The sequence below is a fragment of the Nanorana parkeri genome, unplaced genomic scaffold, assembly GCF_000935625.1.
Source record: "Nanorana parkeri isolate BGI_ZX_2015 unplaced genomic scaffold, ASM93562v1 scaffold633, whole genome shotgun sequence".
Taxonomy (NCBI): Eukaryota; Metazoa; Chordata; class Amphibia; order Anura; family Dicroglossidae; genus Nanorana; species Nanorana parkeri.
The window spans coordinates 422,374-430,693 of NW_017306901.1; positions in this window are offsets into that span (position 1 = coordinate 422,374).

An 8,320-nucleotide genomic window follows, 5' to 3' on the forward strand; every position below is an offset into this window, starting at 1 on the left:
AATTTTTTATAATTATTTATTATATTATAATTTCTTATAATTGTGAAAAAGTGTCAGGCAGGGCACTGGACAAAGCTCTAGGGACAAAATTGAAGTGAAATAGTTTGATACATAAGTGTAATCATAGCAGATTACATTGTATTGTGTGTATTCTGTGTATATTGCAACTTTTCACTTTTGAATTTCCCGCCTGCTGTGACGCTCGAAAACGAAACTAAAAGTCAGATGTCGGCTTTTAGTTTCATTTTCGAGCCGCGTACAGCAGAGGACGCCGCGGGATCGCAGGGACAAGGTGATTATCACTTTTCTGTGCAGCCCGAGTCTGGCTCGGGGTTACCGCTCCTGGTATGGAAAATTCACCCCGAGCCAGACTCGGGAATACCGCCAGGGAGGTTAAGTGATATATTGATGAGCGGTATCATAAATTCCTAATAGCATGCTAATTGTTTCTCCCAGCTCAACTAATTCTCTAATATATTAGCAATTGTCAGGTTTTTAGATAAACACACAGACTTGGTAGAGTTAATGACCCAGGTGACCTGGCATTCACCCTACCGTCATAAAACGGTGTTACAATTTCATCTCAATTGCATAACTTGGAATTGGAGAGTGATATTATAAAATGAATGGTACAAATAGCTAGGTCTCGTAAAGACAAGAACACACATACCAATAAATAGATAATTACAATCCCCCCAATGACCGACAGGCAACATTTACCTTCCTGGCCATGCCAACATTCATATCTCTGGTAAGTTTGGTTTCAATCTTAAGCTAACTTCATTATGCATCATAATTTAGGAACTGTCAGACTGTAATGGATATGAATAGTTAATTAACCTCTTAGTTATTACATTAACCATTTGGGAGGAGCAGAGGAGGACATCGTAAAGGCTCATCCCTCCTGCTCTTTCTCCCCAGCCCTGCTTGAGGGGCTGGCTCTATGACACCCCCTAGTGGCTAACAAAAAGATGCTGCGAGGCAGCTAGGGAAGGCTCTTGTTTGCAACATCAAGAAGTTTGTATTATCCCCGAAGAATTCCCCTTTAATATCTGGAAATCATCTGTGCAAGCCTTGCTTGGAGAACAGCCACACAGACCTCTCTTTGCTTATTGAACTCTGGACTCTGTCAGAACTCATAAACCCAGGACTGTTAAGTATTCTCTTTTTATTCTCTTTTGTTTTACTGTTATATATTTTGTCTCTATTTTTCTGTATATTTTTCTGCACCAATTCTTTTATTAAAGGACAATCTTAAAAATCGTTAAGCTTATCTCTACGCTCCAAATAAGAAGTTAAAGTATCCTTGCCTCTGTGAAGAGTGGTACTGTATAGTGGAACCTGTTATATTCCTATGTGAGAGGACAGCGGTATCATAGGCTTTGTTTAAGTGTTTTAAATTGTCACGGCATTTGCTTGGAATGGTCCGTGTTTCCGTTAAAAAACACGTGGGGGGCGAACGTTTGGTGTGTAAAGGGTTAACTGTGGAGTTACCCAACCCAAGTGACAATCGCCCTTAGTCTGCTGGCCTGAGATTGTTGTCCCGGGTGCTGGAAAATCTCTGTGCAGGGTGAGGCTGAGAGTGGTATCGCCAGGTCTTTGTGCCGCCACGCTTGGTTCAGAACTGTGTATAGTCATGTGTGACTGACATACGTCACAATGAACACTTCAGCATGACTAATTGGCTCATTGTGCTGTTTCTCACAGTCTGAGCTCTGCTGTACAGAGACAACAAGAGGTCAAATTTAAATGCTTACACTGCTTGCGTTTAAAAAAAAATACATTTAATAATGTATTAATAAATAAGCTGCAATAATTTGTCTTTTATATCTGCCTGAAATGTAGTCTTAAGACAGTTTGTAGCTGCAACGAGCCATGGCTGTTTTATATTAATGCTGTGCGTGTGACTTCCTTTCTCAGCCCATGACAACACACACATACAAAATCTGAATCCATTTCATGCTGCATTTCTGCACTTATTTCCAGCACAGCCAAGAAATTGTGGGAAAGGTGCAGTTTGGTTGAGGAGTTAACTGGAAATAATATATAGAATTTATTAAAACAGGATATGAGAGCTAAAAGGATTCATCAGTTTAGATCTTGTTATGGCCAAAAACACACTCTATTTCACCCACATTTATGTTTTTTGTTTTTATGTAAACAATACAGTGTATGTGTAGACAAGGTGTAAGACCATGTGTCTCATTTGTCATAGGGCAATCCCAGTTGTTGGCACATAAAGTAAATACCGTGTCTGTGTTCGCACAATCCAAACTCTTGGTATCTGTGGACAAGCATAATTAAGGTGGCAAGGTTTGTAACAGAGGAAAATAACCAGGATGTACCAACATAAGTGTAGGTGATTGCTCTATTCCATTACATGTATAATAAAGAATTGTGACTATGTAAATGCAGATCCAAACATCCATAGGGGCTGGTTTACTAAAGGCAAATAGGCTGATCGCTTGGCAAAGAAATTTGAAGGGGAAATTTCCTTAAACTTGGTGAATGTGGTGAAATTTCACTTTTCAAAGAATACCCAATCATGTGCAAGAAAAAATTGAATTGGATGATTGAAGTCAGCAGAGCTTTACCTCATTCACTAAACTAAGGCTGGGCACACACCTTACAACCATCGCAAGACTTTTGTCTTGCTATGGTTGTAAGGTCATTTTAAAAAACGTACGATCTGGACAGGCAGATGGTACTTGCGATGATTGCAAGCCCGCCTCGCTGAGGGGAGGGCTTTCGATGACCGCAATGCTGAAGGGCAGTGTGCGCCTGCGCACAACGGCCTGTCCGGCTTTTATCTTACGAGCATGCTACACACCCGCCGAAAATCGTACGATTCTCGGCGGGTTTTCGAACATGTTCCTAAGATAAAAGTTGTGCGACATTACAGTAGCAGAGGCCGCACGGCTCCCACACACCTGTCGTATGATCTCGGGATTTCCTGCGATTATCGTACGATTATTGTAAGGTGTGTGGGCACCTTAAGGGGAAACCTCCCTCCGAAAGTGCAAATTTCCTAGCAAAGTGAAAAGCCTATTTGCCTTTTATTAAACCAACCCTCATAGTGTGTAGATGTTGCTTATATTTGTGCCACTATTATCTAGCATACTTCAGGCATACATCCCAACTTTCTGAAATGAGAAAGAGGGGCACCTTGTAGCACAATCTATTCAGGCAATGGACACACCCGTGCTACGCCCCCAGTTATGCAGACCATTAAGAATGTATATGCCTCCTTTTCACTAAAAATCACATAAGCATTCAGCTCTGCATGCTGATATGGCATAACCTCACAATAATTAGTTAAACATATTTGTATTTCACTTACAATAACAGTTTTTCCACTTCCTGGTCCTCTTAGGCATTAGTGATGTAGCCTGTCCCCAGGGAAGGTTGCATCATGGTGCATTGTTGGGGAATCTCATCTGTAATCTTACGAGGTCTCAGGGAAAGGCATTTTCCTCCCTGAGATGATGTGCATGGTCACATGTTCCAGTTACATGTGCCAGAATTCCAGGAAGAAAATGGAGATTAATCTACTTAGTTAATATGGCCACTGTGAGAAGAATGGAGAGGAAAATAAATATAAGATATGCAAAGAATAAAAAGTCTGCAATTATCTAGAAGTATCTGTTAGCAGATTGACATTACAAAACAATTCTAAAAGGTGCATGTGTTCTCATTTTAAAGATAAGTGTGACGTTTCTCTTTAATGCAAAATAAGACTTTAGTAGCTAAATAGGTCATTTTCACAGATATCTATACATCAGACCAAAATGTGGGACTGCTGAGGAGGAAAGAGGGACAGGGTGGGTATTTGGCTCCAAATGAGGAACAGTTGGGAGCTATTCTTCAGCAGGCATCAATACATTCTTGTTATGTACAAACAAATACTGTATGTACAATATGTAACACATTTCAGGCAACACAGGCATGTTAAAACAATTCTCCCAATATCTGAAAAATATGTGTGGACATCCACACTGCCTACAAAGCTGTTGCAAAATTGAATTTGGCATGCCAGTATAAGTATTGGTAAGTTTACATGAACCTGTCATGAGAATTATAGGAGATGACTCTGCTAACCTGATTCTGCTAACTTCTTCTTGAAGTCCCAGTGGCCCGGCTATTTTGTTCACCCTAGGTTCAAGTCTCTGACCTAGAATAAGTATGCATATCCGGAAAGTCAGAGGAGTCTAAATGTTTCTATCTGCATGCACCTTTCAGGTTAGTAACCTAAAGTAATTAATTCAGAGGGTTAGCCAGGCAACAAGCATTTTCAAAAGGGGAGGACAGCAATGTCAGCCTCCATGTTTTTTCACATGACAAGTTTCCTTTCATGCAACACTGTACAAAAAAAAAAACCTTCTTAAAGAGGAACTTCATCCTTATCTTGTAAATGACAACAAAGGTGCCTTTAGAAATGTTTAGCAACGACAATCTACAAATAGATACTTCTAGATATTTGCCGGCTTTTTATACTTAGTATACCTTATTTTTATTTTCCTCCCCCTTCTTCTCATGGTGGTGTAATGCAACAGTTAGGCGTTATACATTCCAGTAGGATCACACCTGCATACGTCACTTAAGGTACTTAGAAGTAAGAGGGTCAATCAGGATTTTCAAGTAATTAAATTATGTGTAACAGAGCAATGTCCACTTTTAAGCAACCCGTTGTCACACAGCAAGTTCCTTAGCTTAAGGTAGCGAATATCAGTAATGGTTCCAACAAAATGGAGTGATCATCAATGGATTATAACGCATAACCTCAACATGCAGTCCTCACATAATATCACAGTTCATCAATATGCATAGAGGACTGTTCAAACTATAACTGAAGGTGAACAAGAAGTTCCATCACTTCTAGAGTTCACAAAGAAATACAAAAGTCCATGGGAATTTTAGAGAGTACTTGCGTTTTGGTGGCAATCCTTTTAAGTGGATCTTCCCAGCAATGTGGATTCAACCTGATCCAAGGCACTGTCTCTGTAGAATCTATTAACATACTACAGAGACAGTGTAGTATCTATTAAGAGCAAAGAGTCCAGCTGAGCTCACTGCAGTCAAGTGTGGTTTGGATCAAGCCAGCAATGGAAGACAGCAACCTGGAGCACAGAGTCATCTTCTGTGGAAAGGTAGAAGGGACCACAAGTCCCACTTGCATTTGTCAGCTTTTGGAGGGTCAAAGGCCTGTTGCAATTGCCTGGTATCTGCTGTATTGCTCAGACACTGAGCAATTGACAGTCTGCGGCTAAAGACATCTATTGGGGAGGAGTCGTGGGAAGGTGGGCGGAGCTACTCTGATCCCAGAATGCAGGAGAAACTGGTGATTACAGGTGGACAGATGACTCCATCTCCCTTTACTTCCTGGACATCTGAAACATGTGATAGTGCTAGGGTTTCCACCTGTCCAGGATTCACCCGGGCAGTCCGGGTTTTGAGTTCTGTATGTGCCGTATCCATGTTTCAGGCTAGCTGAAACCCAGACACAAAATGTCACAATGTCAGGTGGACTGGGGCAACCACAGGGGCCTGGTGTTCCTGCTTGTAAGCAGCCGCACTTTGTGCACATTACAGGTGTAGACCTCCGATGTGAATGGGCTCTGACGGTTTGTACAGCATTTCCAATCTCTCTCTGTCTTATACATACACTACAATATACTGCATGAGCAATGCTAAATGTATACACTCATAGCCAGGATTGTGGGAGTGCAGAAGGAACCAGTGTTAGTGCTGGGTTTTTTTTTCTTCATATCACTCTTAAGGTCCCTCATGCCCAAAAAAATGGATCTCAGGAAACAATTTGTGACTTTTTCAGACACTTTGTGATTTGGCCCATTTACCAAGTTCTGGGGTGATTGGTCCTGAATCAGCGACACTAAAGGTCACTCCTTGCCATCTCTCTTCACTCTCTCTCCTGGCTGTCTCTCCTTTCTCTTTCCTGGCTGTCTCTTCTTGATCTCTCCACTGGCTGTCTCCTCTCACTCTCTCTCTCTCTCTCTCTCCCCTGGCTATCTCTCCTCACTTTCTCCTGGCTGTCTCTCCTCTCTCTCTCCTGTCTGTCTCTACTTGCTCTCTCTTCTGACCGTCTCTCCTTGCTCTGTCCTCTGGTTCTCTCTCCTCTCTATCTCTCTTTTCTGTCACTCCTCACTCACTCCGCTGGCTGTCTCTCCTCACTCTCTCTCCTAGCTGTCTCTCCTCACTCTCTAAAAAAAAAAAAAAAAAAAATGTTCAATGAATGTACGAAGATTTCATATCAGTGTGCAGAGCTGCATGCTGATGTAATTTTTATTGGAAGGGGGTAAAGGATCACTTTAAGAACTCAAAGCTAATGGGATGGTTATATTTGTTTTACTAATTCTTTTTAAAAACTGAGTGTCAATAAAAAAAATAGAAAATCATACCAAACCCAAAATCAATTTTTTTAGTATATCATGTCTCTATTGCAAAGTGTCTTACCTGGAGATCCCACCAGAACAGAACTTACTGTTACAATCTAACACTAGGCCCCTGTCTCTCAATTAACAGCAGCTTTGTCAGCATAGACTCTTTAAGCTGGCTGTTAGGTCACCTATCAGGTCTTCCAATACAACAGCTATCTACTGTAAAGTAGCACACAGGGCAGGCAGACAACACCACTGCCAAATGAGAGGTAGTGGCTTAGTGTTGTCTGTCTGCAATGGGAGGTGCTGTTACTGGCAAGAACTACCTTTAAGGAACTTTGTAACGGATTCTTAAAATAACCTGTAAAGAATAAGTTTAGGATGCTGCAATTCCATACAGAGGTATTAAAGGGAAATCTATTACCTTTGTTTCGTGTCATGTGACAGTTTTTTAAAAACAATTAAGACTAATAATTTTAGGACAGTGGTGGAGCGCCAGGGCCTGGTTGCAGCTGCGACCACTGCAACCCTGGTAGTTCTGCCACTGATTCCAAGCTGTAGAAGGACTACACATCTCAGCAATACATTATATAGCAATGCAGAATACCACCAGTATGAGAACTACACATCCAAGCAATACATTATACTGCAATGCCACCCCGGAGCAGTGTTGCTCCGGGGTGGCAGCCTGATGTATGTGGGGTCTCAGGTGGGCTGTGAAGGGTCTCAGGAGGGCTGTGCAGGGTCTACGGAGAGCTGTGCAGGGTCTCGGGTGGGCTGTGTGGGGTCTCAAGAGGGCTGTGTGGGGTCTCAAGAGGGCTGTGTGGGGTCTCAAGAGGGCTGTGTGGGGTCTCAAGAGGGCTGTGTGGGGTCTCACCAGGGGTGATTGACATTTATTCCTTCCTGCAACGCTGAGATTAATTTTATACCATTCATTGGGGACAGATAGAGCTTTCTTTTGGTGGTATTTAATCACCACTGATTTCGGGAAAATTACAGAAAATTTTCAAAACAAAAAGTTTTTTTTTACGTTATGTTAGGAAACATTTATTATCACCCAATTTTTTGGTAAAACATAAAAGACAGGGTCACATCGGGTAAATAGACACCAAACATGTCAAGCTTAAAAATTGCGAGCACACGCAAAAAAACACCATACCCAAAATTGACTATAGGCGACGCTTTAAAAACTTTTACAGCTCATCAGTTTAGTGTTATCAGTGATTGATGGCCCTAGAATTATTGCTCACACTACGATGTTCGCGGCGATATGTAACATGTGCGGCGTAATGGGCGCAATCGTCGTTTTCGCAGGTATGCGCACCCGACGCATGTTTGCATGCGTGTATGTATGGGTGGGGACTTTTTTTTAAAATTGTTTTTTTTAAATTCTTTTTTAGGTGTAACTTTAAAAAGAAAATGTAATCTTTAATTTTGTTTCCTATTTTTTTCCCCACTTAACTTTATTGCTATTACATTAGGGGGCTAAGAAACCCCCCTATGTAATAGCAAAAGATGTGACAGGTCCTCTTTATGGATACATCAGGGGTCTCCAAGACCCCTAATGTCACCTAGGACCCCCGAAGAAGCTGATGAAGCACAGATCTGCTCCATCAGCTTCTCTCCAGCGTCTGAAGCTGGATAGTGACACAAGAATGCGGAAGTGATGTAATATACATAACTTCCACATTCTGACAGCGGAGAGGGAACCAGAGGGAGGTCTTGTATCGATCTCCCTCTGATCCCCTGTGACAGAGGCACTATGCTGGTCCCGGGATCAGCGTGACAAAGGGAGGGGGGGGACACACGGGCCGACCGCCCATACAAGCGATCCGCCGGCTCTATAGCCGGCGGATCGCTTGTATGTTAACAGGCATCGCTGCCTGTTAATAAATTGACTGGATTTTGACGCGCAAGTGGGTGTG